A 24719-nucleotide genomic window follows, 5' to 3' on the forward strand; every position below is an offset into this window, starting at 1 on the left:
TGTGCCTCCAAGTGGTTACAGCTCAAATTAAATTATCCTATTAAAAAATAAACACACACACACATACACTGATGGAGAGATTTTAAAATTGCCTGGCTTTCATAACATTACATAAAATCTGTCTGTTCAATAAGCAGGAGCTGGGCACAAAGACCATAGCATGGAGGAGCGTGGTCCTAGTACGAGATCATACCAATCTGGAGATCCATCAGAAGGACAAGGAGGAAGCCTTGAAGAACTGGAAGATCCAAGATTTGAGAGAGCTCAGAATCCCATGATGAGATCCCACCTCTAGGGATGGATACTCCCCCTGCTGGAGCCTGAGTCCAAGTGCTTTTTACGGCCTTGTGCCCTATGCCTGCCGGAATTGGTTCTGAGTTTGTCTTGTCTTGTCTTTTAACAGTTTTTTGATGCAGAGAGATACAACGCTCTGCTGCCAGTGTGAATCATGTGACTCAGATGCTTCAACGACTTGCCTGGTATCACCCTGTAATCTGACACCTGCCTATCAAATGACCTCTCAAGCCTCATGTTTGTGTGACACCTCCCTTCTGCTCGGGCTGGGCCCCTGGGCACAAATGCGTTATGCACCCCCCCCCCCCCAATTATGTTTCTGCTAATATATATATATGTATGTATCTATATATTTAAACAGGAATAGGGTATTTCTACACAATCTCTGTCTCTTGCTACAGTCCATTCATTGTGCCTCAAGTTCAGCCGTGTGTCTATCAACAATTGGGAAAAAATTGGTAATAATAATAATAATAATAATAACAACAACTCAGCACTGTGTGGACAGGATGGAAGGTTCAGACATGCTACAGCTTCTCCCTAATCTCTACATCTCTACTCAGCATAGGGCAGAGGAGAAGGGGGAGAGGAAGTGGAGTACAGAGGTGAGAAGATGTTTGTCTTTTCTGCTAATGACAAAATTGAAACCAGTTCCCTTTTTTACCCTATTAAGGAGCGCTGTACAGTCCTGAGTCCACAGTGACTCAGTCATGTGACTCAGATGCTTCAACGACTTGCCTGGTATCACCCTGTAATCTGACACCTGCCTATCAAATGATCTCTCAAGCCTCATGTTTGTGTGACACCTCCCTTCTGCTCAGGCTGGGCCCCTGGGCACAAATGCATTATGCACCCTCCCCCCCCCCCCCCCCCAGTTCCGCCTCTGCTAATATATATGTATGTTTCTATATACTTAAACAGGAATAGGGGATTTTTATACAATCTCTGTCTCTTGCTACAGTCCAGTCATTGTGCCTCAAGATCCAATGTGAGTGTGTAAACAATTGGGAGAGAATTGGGAATAATAATAATAATAATAATAATAATAATAATAATAATAATAATAATAATAATAATAACTCAGCACTGTGTGGACAGGATGAAAAGTTCAGACATGCTACATCTTCTCCATAATCTCTACATCCCTACTATATATAGGCAGAGGAGAAGGGGGAGAGGAAGTGGAGTAGGGAGGTGAGGAGATGTTTGTCTTTCCTGCTAATGACGAAATTGAAACCGGTTCCCTTTTTTATTAAAGAGCGCTGTACAGTCCTGAGTCCACAGTGGTGAGTATTGGTGCTGACAGCTCCAGGGCCCTGTAACTGTGATCTCATCTGGGTGTCTGGTTGTGTTTTATCATCAAGAAACCAACGCATCACAAGCCTTCATCAGGTCAGTCCATCCAATCTCGGCTAAATGCTGCTCTGGACAGCGACCCAGCAGAAACACACGGGCCGGTCCAGCGGGCCACCGGCACAGTGCACTTAACTGCTCAGTCCTGCACAGTGAGTCGCTTTTGCAGATTATAGGTTAGAAGACACAAAATGTGTTGAGCTGATTCCATAATTCAGGCCTGGTGTCCCATCCAGGAGAGTATTAGATTACTGAAATGGAAAGCGAAATGATACCAACAGATGTAAAATACTGTTTATTAGGTTGAGTATTTTACATTTACTTTAAATAAAAACAATTCAATATTTAATACTTATGATTAAAATAATTAAAATGTCAATCCTTAAAATCACTTAAAATTTTTAAAATCTTTGTGATTTTAACAAAACTAAAACAATTAACTTTAAAATAAACGTGCTCAAATTTGATACCAACAGATGTAGTTGCAGTCTCCAGACTCTAGGGTGCGATAGCGCTGTCTCCACACAGAATGCAACATCGGATTACACTCACCTTGGCAGTGTTGCCAGATCCGCGGTTTTCTTGCCAAGTTGGGCCACTTTGAAAACGAAGTCGCTGGTGGCGGGTTTTGGGCTGTAATGCCTCACTGACGATCGTAAACCTTTCGCACAATTATGCTGTGCTATTTGCTGATGACTGTATTAATTAAACAAGCTTAGCTGTTCACTACATTTCCCAATGCATCTTAATATCAGTGTGCTTATGCCATTGTTGAATCATTGGATCTGACAATTATGTAGCCTGCCATCCGAAAAGGACATTGGATACATTAAAACCGTACATGACCTTCCCAGTTTATTGCATTGGTGTGCGTTTTCTCATCAACTACAAAATTATTATATAATAATAATTTGCCAATAATTAATTTTATTTATAACACACTCTTCTCTTGAGATCGAGATCAAGATCGGATCGCGTTAGTACACCCCGTCCCTGGGCCTCGTTTCGTAGCCCCCAGCGATGCCCCTGATTGTCACTATGGAGGCACCTATTGGACACATGTGTAAACTCCTCTGTTGTACACCAAAAAAGAAATACAAAATAAAATGTGCAAGTTTTCAGGCATCTTGGACTGGTTTTGAGCAGTCGTTGTGCTGGAAATGTTTGCTGAACCTGGCAACACTCACCTTGCTCTAATCATTACAGATGAAATGTCGGGGTGACTGCATTGACAGTGTTGTGTTCATGGCTATACAGTTTTATTAACTTTTATCTTATTACTTTCAAGTAAACTGTAACTTAAATATGTGTTACATAATTGTGTGTTAATATTGATCTGTAATTTGGTAACATTAAGTTGTGACTGTTATAGAATAAAACTATGACAGTAAACAATTGTAAAACAGGACGTGGAGTCTGCAGGTAACACTAAGCAATGTGGTTGAATGCATTGCATGTTAATACTGTATCTGTGGACGTGTTTAGAGGACAGTGCAAGGAAGGTACAATATTAATCAGAACAGTACTTAGAAAGACTGAAACAGATGTTATTAAAGAGGGCTAGTCAATTTTTATTTCGTTTATTGAACTGAGTTTTGTTAAAGCAAAATAATAGTATTAGAAAGGGTGATTGAAATAAAACGTTTAAAATGAGTGTTTAGACCTGCTGTAAGTAATTCGAGACTATTACTAGTGCAGATTACAGACTTTTCAATATTAATGAGCCTGGATAAGTGCAGGATTTTCTTTATTCTATTATTATTATTGACTAAAAGGGGAATGCTATGACAATATTATTTAAATGTGTTAATTGCAGTAAAAAAAAAAAGGTTATTATTGAAAATGTTTGCAAGATTGATTTAGAAAGAATAGGTTCTAATGGAATCAGATATATTAGATCAATTTTGGTTCGGATTATTGAAATGTCTCAATATATATATATATATATATATATATATATATATATATATATATATATATATATATATATATGTTATATTGATCAATAAAGAAAAAATACAATTTCACCACAGAGACACAGTGAAGCACCATTTGTGAATATTCAAAAGTATACAATAATATATGATATATTGCTGAATAATATATATATATATATATATATATATATATATATATATATATATATATATATATATATATATATATATAATGTGTTCATTTGTGCATGCACAAATGTATAGAATTAATAAATACAAGCACACACACACACATACATGATGGTGACTTTATTGTGACAAACAAGCGTTTTACAAAAGGAGCATAGTCAGAAGTAGAAAAAGACACCAAAAAAAAAAAACACCAACATTGGACAGAAAGAAACACTGACCTGTACTGAGTAATGTCATTACATAACATTCCCAACATAGTCAATATATATTCAATATATATTCTCAAGTCTTTCACTGTTTGCTTGAATGTTCTTCTTTCAAAGTTATACCCAATTCTTGCAACAAAGTACAGGAAGTGTCTATTATAAATAAAGTGAGAAACACTTTCAAACATGCATATTACAACATGGGACATAGTCAGAATTAGAAAAAGACTCCAATAGTATGTAAAGATACTTGTACTCATTAATTTCTGGTTCACATTACCAACATTGGACAGAGAAAAACACTGACCTGTACTGAGTTATGTCATTCCTTAACATTTCAGACATATTCCATATAGTCTAAGTCTTTCACTGTTTGCTTCTTTTTCAAAGTTATACCCCATTCTTGCAACAAACATCATCACCTATCTATTGTAAATAAAGTGAGAAACACTTCTTGTTTAGATCTAGTAGTCATCTGCAAACTACATAGTGACAAATGCAATCATTCTTCAGGAAACAGCCACAGCAGACAGAAATAGGCACAACGTTATATTTATATGACCCAAGACTGCACTTTACTAAACCCTGAAACCCTGAAAAATCACGAGAAACTCTTAAGTTTTGTAAATGGTTTATTTTACAGACACAGAAACAGATAGGCTCACCCTCAACATAACACTTACAAAAATATGATGTGAACTTAAAAGGTTTACCAGTAGCATAGGGGTATTATTAATCTGTTAATCTATTCAGACAGAGCTAAAAACTGCATTGACAGCAGGTAGCAGGGCTTAGACAACGCTGTGCGCTTTTGTTATAAAATGACTCTGTAGGCCAGGGCTTCAAAACTCCATTTAAACATTGTCAAAATGCTAAGGCATGTTTTTGTATCATAAACATTGTATTACTATGTACATTAATGTGGTTTATACTTTTGATTTAAGGTGTACTTTTATCATATTTGTAATTACAAAATAATATATAATAATAATAATAATAATAATAATAATAATAATAATAATAATAATAATAATAATTCAAAGACATATTAAACAAAACTCTCCATAATAATAATAATAATAATAATAATAATAATAATAATAATAATAATAATAATAATAATTCAAAAACATGTTAAACAAAACTATTGCACTATTATAGACCCTCTGTAGTTCACTCTTTCAACAGTTTGTATGTTACTTGTAGCACAAGAACAGAAACATGGTGGTCTGATCTTACACAACTGTCTATTAAATCTGTTACTCTTATGAGTGTCTCTACAGCCCCTCATGTTTCCTTTGCATTACAGTGCGTGACATGGACTCTTTACATTGAAATTTATGTTGATGTAGAACTTGTCAGCACAAAATTGTACAAAATACATGAAATAATTAAACAAGACAAACATTAAGAACAGCAACCACTTTGAGTTTGACATTTTACAGTATAGAAATTAAATATGTTTTAATTACCACACGTTTTTCTTCAGGCTCTGAGCCATGCACAGTCTTGCCAACAGTGTCAAAAGCTGGGCGCTCTGTGTAGGATGCACAATATAGTTAAGCTGTGTGCAGTGAAGAGGGGAAATGGAGAGGCAGAGCAGGAAGAGTGTCTTTGAGATGGGTCTCTGTCCTGCTTGTCCTACAGAGCCTCTCTTATCTGAACACACCCGAAGCAGCAACACCCCCAGGCAACAGGTCCTTAAGAAAGAACCCTGTCAAATTTAGCATTCAATAAAAAGCCATGGCTTTGACCATTTTCAGTTTAATTAATCCTCAGCATCAAATGCATTGAGACCCTACACAGCTCTCAGATGCCTTGTACTTTAAGATATCTTGTATATCTTGGTTACCATGTTATTGCATGAAAAAACACATTTTATGGGAACAGCAAACAAAAGGGAAAACAAAGATATATAATTTAATACATATTTTTAACCACTCTTGCTATGACAAATAACTGAGATGAAGGCCTAAACTGGCTATCTAGTAATTGTTTAGAAAGAAATGGTTTTCTGTGCTGAGTGTGCTAAAGAAATAAACTTCTAATTTCTATCATTACAGTGAACTAACTAACTAAGTATACACCTACGAATTGCCTAGAATGAAATGCTTTTCTTTATGAAATGTAAGATTAGTGCTCAAAATAATTAGACATCTATATTTCTACCACGGGTTGATTATTTTGACAGTTTATGGCTGCGCTTTGCCATTAATCCAAAATTCACTTTGTTCTCTATGGGTTGGTTTCACAGAGCTTGAATAGCACTAGTTTAAGTACAATACTCAGAATATGTCACCATTGTTTGGTATACAAAATTATTTAGCCTGAAGGCCAATAAAGCATTGGTATATAGTAGTATACTAGGCTAGCATAAGTAATTTACCCATGTACATAAACAACCTACAGTCTGAATTAAACCTAGTCACAATCACATGTAGCTGAATTCAAGAGCCAGCAGCAGGCTTTTTAGTTGACAAGGGCAAGAGTTTTAAATAGTTTTCTAGTCTTTCATGTTGTTTTTGTCTCACATCTCAAATTCACTTCCTAGTTAAAGTTACAAAATGAGGGGAATTTAAACAAAGATGAAGAACTGTCTATTTTATCATGAAACCTTAATCATTTTTGCCATTATAAATAAGTTGAATACCTAAACTGAACACATTGCCACCGCTTAGTCAGAAATGGTTTTATTTAAAGTGACTTTTGTCTTAACAGAAAACTAAGTTGAAGACCTATAATGTCCACATAACAGAAACATTTACTCAGAAATGTGTTTCCTTATCAGACTAGTGAAGTAAAGGCTTAAAAGTGATAATAATAAAAATAAACAAATGTGTCAATATTGGGCTCTTAAAGGGAACTGTATAGAAACAACAGATTTGTGCTATTAAAATAAGTAAACTGAATATGGCACACAAAGACTGTGCGGCAATAATCAAACTGCTCTGTAGTAAAAAGTCATGAAACCCTGTCTATCTGATAATCCTTCTTTAATTGTTATTCTGAGTTTTTTCTCTGGATTAGTGTCCTGTAAAAGGACAGCACATACTTATCAGATTGGGTGTGAAGTGGCAGAGCCCTGAACGCGGCTGTCAGTAGCAAGTGATGGCCACAGTCTAGATAAGACCCTACAACCAGGCCTGGCCATATCAACCCCACAACAGAGCCAGAGAGCTCTAGTTTATGTAGCAGGCCTCAGTACTCAGAGAGTTAAAAAAATTATACATTAAAACAGCCCTATACTTTCTCACTCTATATTGATACATGTATATTAAGTAAAAAATAAATAAACACACTTTGATGTTGTGGTATTGCATAAGCATTTCTCTTCTTTCCTATGTCTGTCTAAATGCAACGAGTATTTTGTACTTTTTTATTTTACCATGCTACACTTACTATGCTCTCTTGTAATCTTAGTCTGTATTGCAGTTTGGGGTGTACAGTATTTCACCCTATTGAAACAAACCGGTTATTCCCAACACACACAATAAACTATTTAACATTTTTACATCCACAGAAGGTGACTAGTCAGTTTTTCTCATGAATGTTTTAAAATCAGGATTTGGTATAGCTGTAATGTTGTTCTCTAGTTGTTAGTACATTTGTTCTAATCATTAATAGTCTTGAGGCATTCCTAGTGTGAAATACATAGAGGCACTAAACAATCTCAGTCAAGTGAAAATAGGTACACTCCATAGAATGGGATATATTTTCTTTCATTTTGTGTGTTGGGTTCTTTCATTCATTTTGTGTGTTGGGTTCTTTCATTCATTATGTTGTTTCTTGACTTTCTCTATTATTATTATTAAGGACATCAGCTCATGTATGACATTTAAACAAAATGTGTGTATCATAACTACTGGTAGACAATATTTATAATTACATTAAAGCTATTGACATATTTTAATAGTTCCCAATTGTCACTTTGTTTAATATATAGTATATTTTAATTAATTTTAGAAACCCACAATACTGTTTTTTCCATTAGTTAGTACAATATTTCATGGTTTACCCCATATAAGGCCATGACTTTATGACCAAATATTACCTTTGATATGTTATTTGTTCTATAATGGAGTGAATAGTTTCCATTCACATGAAGGAATCAAGAGCATCTCTAGCCTGTAGACACCCGATGAAGTTTAGACTCAAAATGATTTGGCATTTGGAAAAGCTTTGAGAAGCAGCCAGAGCAGCAGTTTGCAGCTCAAGAGAGAGAGGACAGTGTAGCAGCTTTGGTCTGAAATCTCCTACAGGAGGCCAGACATACAGAGGGACAAGGCTACCCAGACATATTACTCTTCACAGAGACAGAAATAATTCCTTTCAAAGTTTCAATTTCTTTACTTCAACTATCACACAAAGGCCTCCCCTCCTACTTCGAAAGCCTTCGGTGACCATTCATTGTTTTTACACAAAACCTTAGTGCCATATCGCTTAATGTTCTATGTACATCATGTTGTAACATCATGTCATTTTATGGTCCTTTGTTAGGTGTACATGTGCTAGAAGAATACCTGTTGCAAACTGTAGAACCGTCTCAGAAATAAGTGGAGAGTCGTGGAGACAAAGCAAATAGAACTTTAATCGAGCCGCTCGGAAGCCCCACGTCAGGAATAATTCCTTCAGTGAGACTTAATGTTTACAGACAACTTTATAGGGAAAATGACGTAACATCTTATGGCCGTTCATCCAATCAGAAGATACAGGTCCGGGTCCATTTTACGACCTGTCCTCCTGTGAAGAGGTGATGGATCCAAAGCAGATGTCTGTCTTTGATGTGCACTATGAAGATGCGATCCCACGGTCGTTATTTACCTAGTGTCAATCGCTCTTTAACAGAAACAGTTCCTGCCTATCTGGAGAAATGGTTAAGTCATAAACAAATTCACAGCAGACATCTGTAGGCTATTTTGGCACTGTGTAATCTTTCATTACTAACAGGAGTTTCTAACAAATCGACCTTGTTGACCCTTTACTTGTCCTGCTAAATCTAATCTGCTCAGTCTGTATACAAAACTATTTCTAATGCTAGTATTGATATAAAACATTATATAATTATCACAAAACACTTTCTTCAACATCCTATACAGAGTCTTCACAAACATATATCTCTCGGTGGATAAGCCAGTATATACATTTTTACCTTGATTTTTTTTTAAAAACGATTTCAACTTCTTTACACTGTTTCCAAACAAAAAATGGTAATCTGAAGATTTAATGACTGAATAAATGTTTTGTTTGAATAGGGTGAAATACTGTATATCCCAAATGGCAATACAGCCTACAAAATATTCCTTCCGTTTAGACATACAGACAGACAGTGAGATATACATAAAAAAAATTTAAGATAATCCATATATACACAATTTAAATAAATAGGCCATGTTTAAGAATGAGATTGTATAAATGATCAGGACTAAACATTTCAAAGCAGATCTAATACATAGGAAAGAAGATAAATGATTATGCAATACCACAGCATCAAAGTGTGTTTATTTATTTTTTACTTAATGTACATGTATCAATATAGAGTGAGAAAGTATAGGGCTGTTTTAATGTATAATTTTTTTAACTCTCTGAGTACTGAGGCCTGCTACATAAACTAGAGCTCTCTGGCTCTGTTGTGGGGTTGATATGGCCAGGCCTGGTTGTAGGGTCTTATCTAGACTGTGGCCATCACTTGCTACTGACAGCCGCGTTCAGGGCTCTGCCACTTCACACCCAATCTGATAAGTATGTGCTGTCCTTTTACAGGACGCTAAAAGGCAACCATTTCGTAGAATGACCCATTTATTATAAACAATGACGAGCTCATCAAAGTTCTCTGCCTTCCAAATTCTAGGCTGTGAATTTTAAACAAGTGCTTAGTGTGAACTCCCCACTTTGCGATCCCCTCCCATTCTGGCTGTTTCTCAACATTATTTTCTGGAAGTATCTGTCTTTCTTGGAAGGTCTACTTTTGGACAAACATAACTCATTTATCCAACTGCCAGAGATACAGCCATGTGTCACATGATTAGGTGTGTAATTGTGTTAAAACGTTTGTGTCACATGAGTAGGTGTGTAATTGTGTTAAAATGTTTGTGTCACATGAGTAGGTGTGTAATTGTGTTAAATTGTTTGTGTCACATGCAATATGTGTGAGTGTGGGCAGCCCTGCCAGTGTGGTCTTAAGCACTCAGGAATAAAGCAACAATACATTCCCCCTTATATCACAGAGCAACTTCGTCTGACCGCAGTATAACAGATATGAAGACAGACAACCTGTGTGAGAATTTGGACCTTAAATCTGCCAATCCTTCATCGATGATGAAACAACCTGAACTAGGGACATCCCTGCCAAGAAGCACTGAAGGTACAGTTCAGAATCCAATCTAAAAACACAGTCAGATTTACTGATTGTGAATATTTTCTCTTTATACATGTTCCAATATCTGTTAGGTTGAAATATAATTCTGCTTACTCATGCATTTAATTGGATTCATTTGTGCAAATTTAGGATTTGGGGTGTCCCAATGAGATGCACCTGAGTATCTGGGTATGCTTTGTATTATAAATTAATAATCCAGAATATATCTAATATATTTATCTATAAATCAAATATTAGGATATCAGATTAAGATAATTTCCTTATTATTGGTATCATTTCTTCAAAGGGGGATATCACACATAATTACACGCCAACCAAGAATACGTGTAACATATCACATTCCTTCCACACAGATTTAAAACAGCACAATTAGGAGTGAAGCTGGGCTCAAACATCTTTACTATGGCTGCCAAACTGGAGTGCATTTCTGTAATTTAAGAGCAAGAGACGTTTGTATCAAAATGTTTTTGATGGAGTGGCATTCACTGCAATCTCATGATGACTGTAACACCACTATTACACCACCACCACTTCCATCTAAAATCTATTTTAGATGGAATTCTATTTTAGTTTAATGTGATGTCTGTCATAGTTTAGCCTTGTACCCAGAAAATGAAAATACAACATTTAAATTAAGTTTTTATTCATCTCTCTCAACCTGACCCTAATGAGTCCAGAATAGTAAATTCAGACGGTGGAGTTCACATGCAATCTAGAAAGGCTTACAGATATCAATTTAATTCCAGTGATCTGTAATACGTAATAACTGAAGTGATCTGGTGTAACTTGTAAGAAAGAAACAAGGAATGGATTGAAAGTGCATGCTATGCATCAACATCCATTTTGAGTCAAAGTTTCAGTTTAAATATAGTAACTATGTTGTCCATATATATATATATATATATATATATATATATATATATATATATTAAGGTTTTCAGATAAAGTATGAGATAATAGCTGAGTGCTGGCTCTATTCAATATATTTTCGATTTTTTGATAACTCCAATGTAACAAAGTTTAATTAGACACCATATTTTTGGGGGGTGGTTAAAATGTAACAATTGTGCTCACCTCAATATTTTGTGATCTACAGATAAATTAACAAAATAATTGACCTCAGTTGCACATTTTGATGTAACATTTTTGTATCTGCACTCTCTGGTTGGAGGATATTGACAGTGTGACAACCTACCCATGAGACAACTAGCCCTGGTCTCCCCTACTCAGAAGCCATTAGCCAAAATAACTGGAATTATTTACACAGTTAATAGATTAGTTGTGTTGCAGGGGATAATACAATAAAGAGACAATCGAATCATGACAGTAATGATAAACGAGAAGGACTTGTTTATTATAGTCTTTTCAAAATACACATATAAATTCCTCACTACACTTGATGTAATTACTCACATTGTGGATCTGTTTTTCCCCCCACTCTATTCTGAATGTAGAATCGCCAAAATCGCAACCAATAAACAAACGTCTGACACCCAGCAGCAATATATAAACAACTGCATTCATTTTCTTTTTGCACAATTTTTAATCTCTTAAAAAGTAACTGTTGTTTAATGATGATAAACTTGATTCTAGTGAATATTTAAATGTCTTAACCGCTCTAGACAGAGACTGCAGGGGCCCCTTGGGGCCACACCTGGGCTGTCCAGAAGCGAAGACCTCAGTCACACTGTACTGGGAACTGTCAACAACCAGCATGTACAATGTGGAGCCACAGAGGTCAACTCTTACGCCTTCCATTTACAACAGTAGCAATGGCCTGCTGATTTGCTAGCACCACTAGAAGGGAGGCCACATATCTACTTGTACGACAGACAGCTGCATAGTGGCAGTGGACCAGTGGCACACCCAGGAGCGGGGCCACAGACCCACTGTACAAACTGTCAATAATATACACAGCGGGCTAGCCAGAACACTGGAGTATCCACAGCTGAACACAACAATATATATATATATATATATATATATATAGCAGGCAGCAGGAGAACACTCCACTTCCGCACTGCACTGGAGCAACTGCTCCAATGTGCTTGTTCACAAACTAACTTTATACACCGTGGGGTGCAGGAGCCAGCTCATGCACCTCTCACACAACACAGGAGCAGTTGTCACCTGCCAACCTAGCACAGTTAGACGCAGGACAACAGCGGCTTTACCATCTCCCCCTTTTTAATTGTTTTTTTAATTTGTTCAATGCATTTTCAGTTATTTTCAATGTATTTGACTCTTTTGTTGGTGTGCAATTTTTTGCTTTTATCACGTTTTGTTTATTTGATTTGAGCACGTTTATTTTAAAGTTAATTGTTTTAGTTAAAATCACAAAGATTTTAAATTTTTTTAAGTGATTTTAATGATTGATATTTTAAATGATTTTAATCATAAGTATTAAAATTGGAATTGTTTTATTTTAAGAAATGTAAAATACTCAACCTAATAAACAGTATTTTACCATCTCCCCCTGCTGGAGCCCGAGCCAAGATCGTTTAACCTTTTTTATGAAAGATTAATTTTAAAAATGAATTTTTAAAAATGAATTTTAATTGTTTTTAAAGATTTAGTTGTTTTTAAAAACACTTAATTTGATTGGGTTTTTTGGTTGTTTTGTTTTATTCTTTTGTCAAATACATTGGCCGTTTGGTTTTAATTTTAAATGAATCGGACCGTTTTGGTTTGTTTTTTATTTTCTTGTTTTATTTGTTTATTGATTTGTCCGATTCATTTTCAGTTATTTTCAATGTATTTGACTCTTTTGTTGGTTAGCAGTTTTGCTTTTATCACGTTTGTTTTCATTAAGCACATGTTTAGTTGTTTGAATTTTATCACTTTGAGATTTAAAAAAAATTTAAGTGATTTTAGTAATTGTTTTTAATTTTTTTTAATCATAAGCATTACAATTTTGAATGTTTTTATATTTGAAATTGTAAAATACTTACAAACAATAAAATAGTATTTACCATGTTTTGTTACAAACTAACTTTGTACACAGCAAGGCAACAAGAGCCAGCTCAACTGTGTGCACTGGAAACAGCGGCAGTGGTCCCCTGCTCTGCTAGCACAACTAGTATGGGGCCACAGACCTGCTGTCCATGGAACTATATACAGGGTACAGGCAACACTCATGCACTCCCAGAAGACAATGCAAATTATATATGAAATAATGAATGAACCATATACAGGGTGGCCTAGTTAGGTGACATACCTGAAAGCCACGTGACAGTCCCTTGGAATTATGTCGACATGGCAGTCAAAAGATCCAGGAGCAGCTCACACAGGTGCTCGACTGGAAGGCATAATCTGATAGGAAGGGAAATCAGGTCGACATGACTTCATCCAAGGTAGACACCAGGATGTGCCGACAGGGGCAGATGGGAACAATAAAGGTTAGGAGCCTGTGCCCATAGGCTACTGAGGCTCAACTCAAGCCAACACCGGGATCCCAATAGAGGAGGCTGGTCCCGTCACATCCAGCCTATAGAACTGAACAACAGTGTGCAGCGAGGCCCTTCCTGAGGTCAGCTGATTGCTATGGTTCAAATGTGCCTTGAAAAGTGCGTCCAGCACTAAATCAAGGCACCATGTGGGCAGTGAAGGGGCTCACCATCAATCTGGACATGAAATGTGGAGATGGCCACCAGATACACTTTGAGCGTGGAATGGGACTTGCCCTGGTCCATCAGCTCTTGTAAAAATTGCAATATGACCCCAATGGGGCAATTAACTGGGTCATGACCCCCGTCTTGGCACCAGGTGTGAAATATCTGCCAGCGGCTGGAATACTGCTGACTGAATAGTGGCTACTACCACGGAGCAGGCCCTGGTTGGGGTGCAACAAGTCCGCTCACAGGGGGAGCTGCTAGGGCTCTCTGTCCAGGACAGAGGACAGACTGTCAGGGCTGTGGAGCTCAGGTGCACAGTGTAGTAGAGGACCCAGGTGCAGGGTGAGGAGCAGAGATCAGAAACAGGCTGGGGTCAATGTACTGGCAAGACACTGCAAATGAAGAGAAGGCAAAAGGCACGGTCGAGGTACACAGGCAAAGGTTCAGAGTATCAGGCAGACAGGTGTTTCAAAGGCAAATCCAGAAGTCGAGGTAACAAAGAACCGAAGGGGGACGTAGGAACGACCGATCATAAACTAGGAACATTTTCATAGTTGTAGCTAACAGCAAAACAAAACTTCACAAATAGTAAGGGCCAGGGAGGGGTTTAAATAGGGAAGCAGAGGAACTGGATAAAGGGAAGCAGGTGAGTGGTAAGTAAACTGGGTGATTGCTGTGATGATTAAATTATTGTATTGTGGGAACTGGGAGAGGAGACACGTAAGGAAGAGGCAATGGCGAACTCTCGTGGGGAACAGTTGAGTTGCTAGAGAGGGACCGTAACAATTATTATGTGCTCTAAGATAGTTCTTCATTGTAGACTAGAATCTCAGCATGAAAGTCACATCTGTTCTTTTTGATTTCATTAAATCAGCAATATGCCCTATGTTATAACTCCTGGGTTACATAACACCTGACTTCCATAAACTTGACTGGGCTCCCAGAAAGAAAGAAGAAAAAGGTTCCAATAGGCCCTGTTATGATAATTTTGTGCTAGATCCCTAGAGCAAGTAGTGCATTTCTGACTAATCAAAAAAACTGCTTACATAGAGAGTTGTGTAATGGAAACTTTACATAAGATGGGGAAAATTAAAAAAAAACATTGTCAAAGTGATTATTTTAAAATAAGTCTTAGGAGGAACCTGCTCTCTTTCCCAGGACCTCAGAAGAGCAGTGATGGGAGAGTGTCTCTGTACAAGAGGATCTCACTGCTCCTTGCCTGTGTGTGGATCCTCAGTCTCATCTCTGGACTGGCTGTGTACTGTGAGTATTGAACAAGCAGGAGTTCACTGTCAGAGCTGCTCCCACTCTGGACTGGACAGCAGGCTGACAGTGAGGAATACTGCAGCTGTGCTGATAGAGGACTCTCATCTAGACAGTGTGACACCTCTATAGTCTACAGCAGTTGTACCTTGGCATGTGGCCTCACTCGCATTTCAATCGTCCAGATAACCATCAGACATTTACAACAAAACACATTAAAAAGGCATTAAACACTAAATTAAACCCATTTGGAACAAATTGTGATAAATTTCACTACACTAATGCATAATATAACAGAATTAAATGCATTGTAACTGAATGCTTCCTATGATGTTTTTGCTGACATTTACTGTAACTAATTTTACCCTAAGAAGTCTTCAGTCTGAGCATTCAAGTAAACAATATATATATACTGGTGTGGAAAACAATAAGCCTAGTCCTTTGTTTGGGCCCTGACTCACTTATGCAGACAGCCGTAGCTATCATCAGGTCACTACTAATTTCTCCCAGCTCTGAAGCTCTGTACTTGATGAAGTTAAAATGGCTTAGGCAGTCTCATAGTTGGAGTGTGAAAGCCAGGGTCCATCCATAATCATTGTCCTGCTCTGTTCCAGGGTGGTCTTCCAAATCGGGCTCTCAGTCCAGGCCGAAAATCAAAAGCCAGTACACTACATATTAAGCACACAAAAGTAGAATTCCTTACAACAAATGGTAAACATTCTCCCAATTGCCCTCCACATCTTTCCCTCAAGGTATTTAACAGCACAGTGCTCTGGGCATGGTCCTTATATAGTGAGAACAAAGTACATACACATATGTCTTTCTTCAAGTACTCTGCCCCTTACTGTGTCACAATATTTGTTGTTTAATTATTTGGTTTACTTTCAGTTTTCCTAGGTTCAGTAGACGAGCAAACTTTCCTCAGGGTGAGAGGATGGCACAGTGAGCAGAACAGCAACACTGAGATAACTGGTATTCACATCTACTTATCTGTGCTGTCATTTATTTATACTTTTACAGTGGTGAACACAATAATGAAATATTACAAAGAATTATAATAAGTTTGAAATAAGTTTACAAGAAGTTTGTGTTAAGTGCTTCTTATTGTTCAAATCAAATGTCAGTACTTAATCATATGTCTAATAAATACATTTGAGAGCTGGATATAATGACAAACCAAGTCAAGGAAAAAATGAAGTGTACAATGTTGTATACTACTCTTGAATAACCTATTGTTCAGTGTATATATATTAGGGCTGTCAAATGATTAACTTTTGTAATCATGATTAATCTCACATTTTTACAAACAAGTGTATATATTATATTATATTATATTATCGGGAGCAAGGCTTTAAGTAAAGGGGATCCCTGTCCCCCTTACCAGAACATAAACTGTACAAACCCAAGAAAATAAGCATTACTGTCAATATATATAGAAATCAAGCAGGTCTATATATGCAAAAAAGAAAACATGTTCAGATACGAAATATGAAAACATGCCATATGTAATGCTGTTTTGTGGAGTTCCTGTTCTCATTGCACTTGTCCATGATTATCGTGTCACTGTTAGCAACAGCAGAGCTAGCAGCAGGTGTATAGGATTCAGCCACAACATCTGGATGGCTGTGAGAAGTACACTACTGGTCCAAGATTTTAGAACACCTACATTTTTCAGTTTTTTATTGAAATTTAAACAATTCAAGTCCAGTGAATAACCAGTACATGTTATTCAAAGGGACTTAGATAATATTCAGTTGTGGGCCGACGCCTGGCAGATGAAATTCAATGTGGACAAGTGCAAGGTAATACATGCAGGTAACAAAAATGTCCACTATAATTACACTATGGGAGGAATAGAACTAGATGAAGATAAAAGACCTAGTAGTCTATGTGGACTCCTCACTCTCCCCATCCAAACAATGTGGGGAAGCAATAAAAAAGGCAAACAGGATGTTAGGGTATATTGTCAAAAGTGCAGAATTTAAAACAATGGCAGTAATGTTCAGAATGTACAATGCACTAGTTAGAGCTCATCTGGAATTCTGTGCTCCACACTTCAAGAAAGATATCGCTGTTTTAGAGCAGGGGTGGGGGATGTCCGACCTCTGGGCTGTATAAGGCCTACGAGACCGTTTGATCAGGCCCCTGAGTCAATTCATAAATACATTTCTTTTTAATAGGAAAAGCTCTAGACATTGTTTTTCCACAAAAATAAAATTAAGAACATCCACCCACCCACCTCCACCAATGCCTTGGTGCTACCGTACCAGACAGCTTGTCATCATCGAGCTCCTGTACATCAGAAAAATGGCTACAGTAAAGAAAAGAAAAGTAAATGCGGAGTGTTGCATTTTCCAAGACAAATTAATAAATTAATATTTTGTTGTTGCAATGAAAGGCAAACCTGTATGCCTAGTTTGTGGCGATGCACTTGTAGTAATGAAAAAGGCAAATTTGGAGCATCAGCTCGAAACATGCTAAAGTGAATGAGTTGCAAGGACAAGTTCTTGTGGATAAAGTCTTTGCTCTTCAGCAGGGTTTGGGTGCCCAACAGGCCGCCTCTACGAAACCTAATTTGGATTGGGAAAATGTAATGTCAGCAAGATGGATGGTGAGCAAGCTTATCACCACGTAACTGAAGCCTCATTTGGGAGGAGAATTTGTCCTTGCCACTGCAGAGTTGGTAGCACCAGACAAAGTTAAATTGTTCCAAAGTGTCAGTTTGTCTCGAAGTATTATCATGACATAGCACAAGATATCGCAAAAACATTGAAGGACTCTGCGAGAAATTTTGAGTTTTTCTCTTTGGCAGGTAACATAATAAATACCGCCCAATTTGCCACTTTTGTGTGTGTGGGATTACCATTGTTTGACACAAGGGAGGAATTGCTGTCTTTGGAGGCCTTGCCTGGCACCACCAGAGGTGAGGACTTGTTTGGGAGACTTGTCTTGGCTATGAGCAAATTTGAGCTACGGTTTGAAAAATTAAGTGGCCTACAGATGGAGTGCCAGCCATGGTTGGCTTGAAAAAGGGGTTAACCGCATTAGTGAAAAAATAAATGAGTTGTCTCAATCATGATCCAAGTGATTTAATTGTATGCAACAGCATCATACATCAAGAATGTCTGTGTACACAGTCCCTGAAGCCGAACAACGTAATGGCAACTGTAGTGTTGACCATCAATTTTGGAAAGCTCACGGAGGCATTTTGTGAGCAGTTTAAGGATGTGAAAAGTAAAAAACTGGAGTTGAACATATCTGCAACCCCCGATATGCTGGATGGCCTACAACACAAAGTCATTGAGCTGCAAAGAAATGATGAGCTCAAAGCCAGGTACAACAACCTCCCTCTCCTTGAGTTCTACAAAATGTACGTTGTGCATTTTCCTGTTCTGAGGAGACATGCACTTAAATTTGCATCTGTGTTCTGGATGACTTACTGCTGTGAGCAGTTCTTTTCCAAACTGACTCTTGCAAAGACTCGATTCTGCTCAAAACTGACAGACACAAACCTGAAAAAACAGCTGTGAGTAAGCGTCATCTTCCCTGCCAGCTGACATCAAACACCTCATCAAAGATAAACAGTTTCAGCCATCGAATTAGAGGTGAGTTTGAACAAGTAATCATTATTACAACAACAACATTATTTAAAATACTAATATTTAAATTTAAATAGGACATAGCACTTTTCTAAATACTCAAGGACACAAGAAACATCATAAACTCATATTTAAACTATAAAACCAATGTCAGTAATTAAAGTCACATTAACCATGAATAAAGCAGAAAATAGCAAATGTTTATAATATGGCCCCCAAATTAATGTATAAATATCCAAATGGCTCATGATGGCAAAAAGGTTCCCTTATTTTGGTCTTAAAAATGTGTGAAAATAAAATAAAATAAAAATAAATACATACCCTATGGTGCAGAGCTGCCCTGTTGGCTTTTGTATGAGGAGATTAGCTATTCTTGACTAGCTTTAGAAAATGCATAGTGCTTCATGCTGCTAGCATGGCTCCGGACATCCCTAACACCAGTAGAAGCAATGGAAAATGACTTTCTGCACCACACGCAGTATGCATTTCTACAGTTACAGTGAGGGAAAAAAGTATTTTATCCCCTGCTGATTTTGTATGTTTGCCCACTGACAAAGAAATGATCAGTCTATAATTTTAATGGTAGGTGTATTTTAACAGTGAGAGACAGAATAACAACACAAAAATCCAGAAAAACACATTTCAAAAAAGTTATACATTGATTTGCATGTTAATGAGGGAAATAAGTATTTGATCCCCTATCAATCAGCAAGATTTATGGTGTATTTTATACAGGTAACGAGCTGAGATAAGGAGCACTCTCTTAAAGGGAGTGCTCCTAATCTCAGCTCGTTACCTGTATAAAAGACACCTGTCCACAGAAGCAATCAATCAATCAGATTCCAAACTCTCCACCATGGCCAAGACCAAAGAGCTATCCAAGGATGTCAGGGACAAGATTGTAGACCTACACAAGGCTGGAATGGGCTACACGACCATCGCCAAGCAACTTGGTGAGAAGGTGACAACAGTTGGTGCGATTATTTGCAAATGGAAGAAACACAAAATAACTGTCAGTCTACCTTGGTCTGGGGCTCCATGCAAGATCTCACCTCATGGAGTTTCAATGATCATGAGAACGGTGAGGAATCAGCCCAGAACTACACGGGAGGATCTTGTTAATGATCTCAAGGCAGCTGGGACCACAGTCACCAAGAAAACAATTGGTTACACACTACGCCGTGAAGGACTGAAATCCTGCAGCGCCCGCAAGGTCCCCCTGCTCAAGAAAGCACATGTACAGACCCATCTGAAGTTTGCCAATGAACATCTGAATTATTCAGAGGAGAACTGGGTGAAAGTGTTATGGTCAGATGAGACCAAAATCGAGCTCTTTGGCATCAACTCAACTCGTCATGTTTGGAGGAGGAGGAATGACCCCAAGAATACCATCCCCACCATCAAATATGGAGGTGAAAACATTATGCTTTGGGGGTGTTTTTCTGCTAAGGGGACAGGACAACTGCACCGCATCAAAGGGACGATGGACGGGGCCATGTACCATCACATTTTGGGTGAGAACCTCCTTCCCTCAGCCAGGGCATTGAAAATGGGTCGTGGATGGGTATTCCAGCATGACAATGACCCAAAACACACAGCCAAGGCAACAAAGGAGTGGCTCAAGAAGAAGCACATTAAGGTCCTGGAGTGGCCTAGCCAGTCTCCAGACCTTAATCCCATAGAAAATCTGTGGAGGGAGCTGAAGGTTCGAGTTGCCAAACGTCAGCCTTGAAACCTTTATTACTTGGAGAGGATCTGCAAAGAGGAGTGGGACAAAATCCCTCCTGAGATGTGTGCAAACACGGTGGCCAACAACAAGAAACGTCTGACCTCTGTGATTGCCAACAAGGGTTTTGCCACCAAGTACTAAGTCGAAGGGGTCAAATACTTATTTCCCTCATTAACATGCAAATCAATTTATAACTTTTTTGAAATGTGTTTTTCTGGATTTTTGTGTTGTTATTCTGTCTCTCACTGTTAAAATACACCTACCATTAAAATTATAGACTGATCATTTCTTTGTCAGTGGGCAAACGTACAAAATCAGCAAGGAATCAAATACTTTTTTCCCTCACTGTATCTTTCTCAAAATATTGGGGGTTTGCTGTGTCCAGCAAATATAATATAATATATACTGCATTATAAGTACATGATACATGCACACATGCATAGCTAAAGCTGTTCTGAATCCATAGATATCACATACATAGCAATAGCATCTATTATAGCTGAATTATAAAAGCCTCTCTCTCTCTCTCTCTGGCTCTGGCTCTTGCAGGCTCTGCTCAGTGTCTGTACTCCGACTCTTTGTATCAGCTCATCTATTCCAGCTGCTTGAGACAGGTTTATTGGATTGACTAGTAAAAGCAGATCTCCATTGCTCATGACACACAAAGTGACATCCTCTCCAATGGTCAATTCTAGACCTAGGTGCTGCTTTGCGCACTTAATTTCTAAAACCAGGAATTGCGCGATGTAAACAAATAGTTTCTCTGATAATTAATACTCTAATTGATGCCCCCATTTTGGGCAGATCCGCCTACTTCGTCCACAGGTTGGTTAACACGTTGACCTACCTACGCTCCTCATTAAACTTGTTGAAATAATGTTTGTAAGGACCAGGAAAGTTTGATGGCAGTCAAACAATTTGAGAAGAAGAAATTAGTATTAATGGACATTTTTACAGACAGTCAGACTTTTTCTACAGATTTACGGATAAAATTTGATTTCGATTTTTTTGTTTTTAAATGAACTGTAAATTTATGGATGGTTGGCAACCCTGGATTCAAGGCATTCAAGACGGAAAACAGGAGACACTTCTTCACACAGAGAGGTGTCACAATCTGAACAAACTCCCCAGCGATGTGGTAGAAGCTGAAAGTTTGGGAACATTTAAAAATAGACTGGATAGGATCCTTGAATCACTTAGTTATTAATGGACACCAAATGAGCACGATGGGTCGAATAGCCGCCTCTCGATTGTGAACTTTCTTATGTTCTTATGTTTCTTGCTTAAACACATCCGATTTACAGGTCGCATTCAGATGGGCACAGATCACTCTGTTTTCTTTGCAAATAGGCTTGTTTTGTTCAGAGCAACCTAACAATGAATCCACGTTGTTTGAAAGCTCAGAGTCCCAGCTTTCATGGGATACCAAACACTTGGCAAACAACTCAACAGTGAAGAGTACACATGGGATTTAAGAGAAGCACAGGGATTTGGTGCCATTTTAAGGGTACCAGAGGGGTTTGTCAGCTTAGGGGTTAAATTATGTTAACCAAAATGATTCCATGATTTATACTTTAATTTCAGAGTCCATTGAGATGTTTAACTGCGTTCATTTCAATAAAAACTGGAAACATTGAGGTGTTCTAAAACTTTTGACTAGTAGTGTAGCTTGTTGTCTTGTCTCGCCTCTCGGGTGTTTGGGCACCAGACTTGTACTTTCTACCAATTGTTCCTGCAAGTTTTAGCTAGGCTACACTAGCTAGCTACTGACATGCATGCAGCAGACAAGTAGACTATGCTAGACTAGATATAGACTGACACATGGCACATGTCAATCAAATCTTTTTTTTATAATGTTTTTATTATTATAAAGCAGTGCCACCTCAATCAAAACACATACATTGTGAAATTAAATGATTTAAAAAATGTGTGATTAGGCTGCCTATCATAATTATTACAATGGTTGTGTGTTGTGCTATCATTATTGTTAAAATCAACTACATTTTTTGCTTTAGAAAAATAAAATAAGTGTAAAATGCATGTTTGGCTTTTACATAGCATTATAGTCTGGAGAGGTGAAGGGCAGCCCATATACAGCTCTGGAAAAAATTGAGAGACCACTTAACATTGATTTCTGAACTTGGAGTGATCTCTTAATTTTTTCGAGAGCTGTATATGTAAAAGACTAAACCTCATGTGAAGTGGGTCCATTTATTATGTCATACTGTTCTAAAATATAATCATGCTGTTGTTGTCTTTGTCACCTAGAACTGAGGAAGCAGAACAAGAAGAATGAAATCTCCAATCTACAGACAAACCATTCCAGCATTCAGCAAGAGCATTCTGACTTTTTGCAATTTTTTAAGAATGTGATAGAGATTAATCTCTTCACAAACAGATCCAACATGGGTGAATATTCATATTCCATTGCATTAATTACAATCCAATTGTTTGCTATGAATAAATAATAATAAATAAATAACATGTATATATGTATATAGACAATTGTGTGAAATGGGTCCATTAATAATATCATATTGTGCTCTGAAATCTATTGCTGTCTGTGTCGCCCAGAACTAAGGAAGGAACTGCTGGACGAGAAGAGTGAGAAATCCAAACTACAGAGCAGATACAATAGTAGGAATGCAAGTTATTCCTCCAAAGAGATGTGCTTATCCAATGGTGAGTGTGCCTTGGTCATTTATTGTTGTTGTTGCTGCTGCTTTTCCTTTTTGAATACAGATTTCAATGGTATCAATAAATACTACAGTCAGAATAGCCCTTTATTCATATACTGAACAAAACAATAAACACTATGCAACATTTAAAATTATTTTCCTGAGTTATAGGTCATACAAGACGTGGTTACACGACGTCTGCGGTTGGGAGGCCGGTTGGACCTACTGCCAGATTCTCTAAAACGACGTTGGAGGCGGCATATGGTAGAGAAATTAACATTCAATTACGTGGCAACAGCTCTGGCACACATTGCTGCAGTCAGCAGCCAATCACACACTCCCTCAAAACTGTGGCATCTGTGGCATTGCATTGTGTGACAAAACTGCACATTTTAGAGAGGCCTTTTATTGTCCCCAGCACAAGGTGCACCTGTGTAATGATCATGCTGTTTCCTCAGCTTCTTGATGCCACACCTGTCAGGTGTCTTGGCAAAGAGAAATGCTCACTAAAAGGGATGTAAACAAATGTGTGCACACAATTTGAGAGAAATAAGTGTATGGATAATTTTTGCGATCTTTCATTTTAGTTCATGAAACATGGGATGAACACTTTACATGTTCTGTTCAGTATATTATTCTTTAATTTTGATAGTTCAGACATTTTCATTTTGATATGTGGAATGTTTTTTCAACTGAGCATTAAATCTAACCAACAAAATAGAATACACAGATATTACAGATATAAGGGTCTGGAAATCAGAACCATCAAAACAAGCAAAGAAAAGTAATTTCAGAATTTCAGTCTTTCAGTATCATTTTCAACAGGGCATAATAAGATGTTGGTTACAGAGAGCTTTTGAGAATCTGAATGATGTCATTAAAACACTTCACTTATCAGTTTAAAGGGAAAGATAGTGGAAACATGATATATTGTAGATAAACACATAGATATATGTAGATAACTTTATCATGGTTTTAGAAATTACTTTCCAAACCAACATCTTCCCCCTTTGAAAATAACATCTGCAAAATCACCTTTACTGTCATGTTAGGTTTTCCAGCATGATCATTTACGTTAAAAACATTTGAACTGTGTCACACCTTACAGTCAAACTCTATTATACAGGGTCAAATTCAGCATCAGAGTAAAACTGTAATAACTTGTGATGATCACTGACACTCTTTCAGTCTTGCACTGACCTTTATTTTAAACATTTTCACCCTTGGTCACAAATGGAAATGGATGAACAGATTTTCATTTTAGTACTAGAATTTCTGGTAGCATTAGTATCTAGATATCCTGGAAAATAGATCCATTATGTTACTGAGATACAGGCCCCCCATGTAAAATTAATATAGCATTAGATTCAGTAACCTGCATGTGTTTTCTGGACCCACAAAGAAACCCATTCGTCTCTATTTCATGTAAAGCAATATGACAAGATGTAAAATGATACAGACTAATGCTCTATAACTGT

General features: G+C 37.5%; 1 long non-coding RNA gene across 1 annotated transcript; it reads left to right on the forward strand.

The window, feature by feature from the left end:
- Positions 1–1588: 1588 nt before the first annotated feature.
- LOC136767966 (uncharacterized) lies at positions 1589–23238 on the forward strand. The gene is made up of 6 exons (XR_010821913.1): positions 1589–1686; positions 10207–10343; positions 15131–15235; positions 16124–16207; positions 22832–22972; positions 23138–23238. It is a non-coding gene; the product is annotated as an uncharacterized LOC136767966 (long non-coding RNA).
- Positions 23239–24719: the final 1481 nt, after the last annotated feature.

This window comes from Amia ocellicauda, chromosome 14, assembly GCF_036373705.1.
Source record: "Amia ocellicauda isolate fAmiCal2 chromosome 14, fAmiCal2.hap1, whole genome shotgun sequence".
NCBI classification, from domain to species: Eukaryota; Metazoa; Chordata; class Actinopteri; order Amiiformes; family Amiidae; genus Amia; species Amia ocellicauda.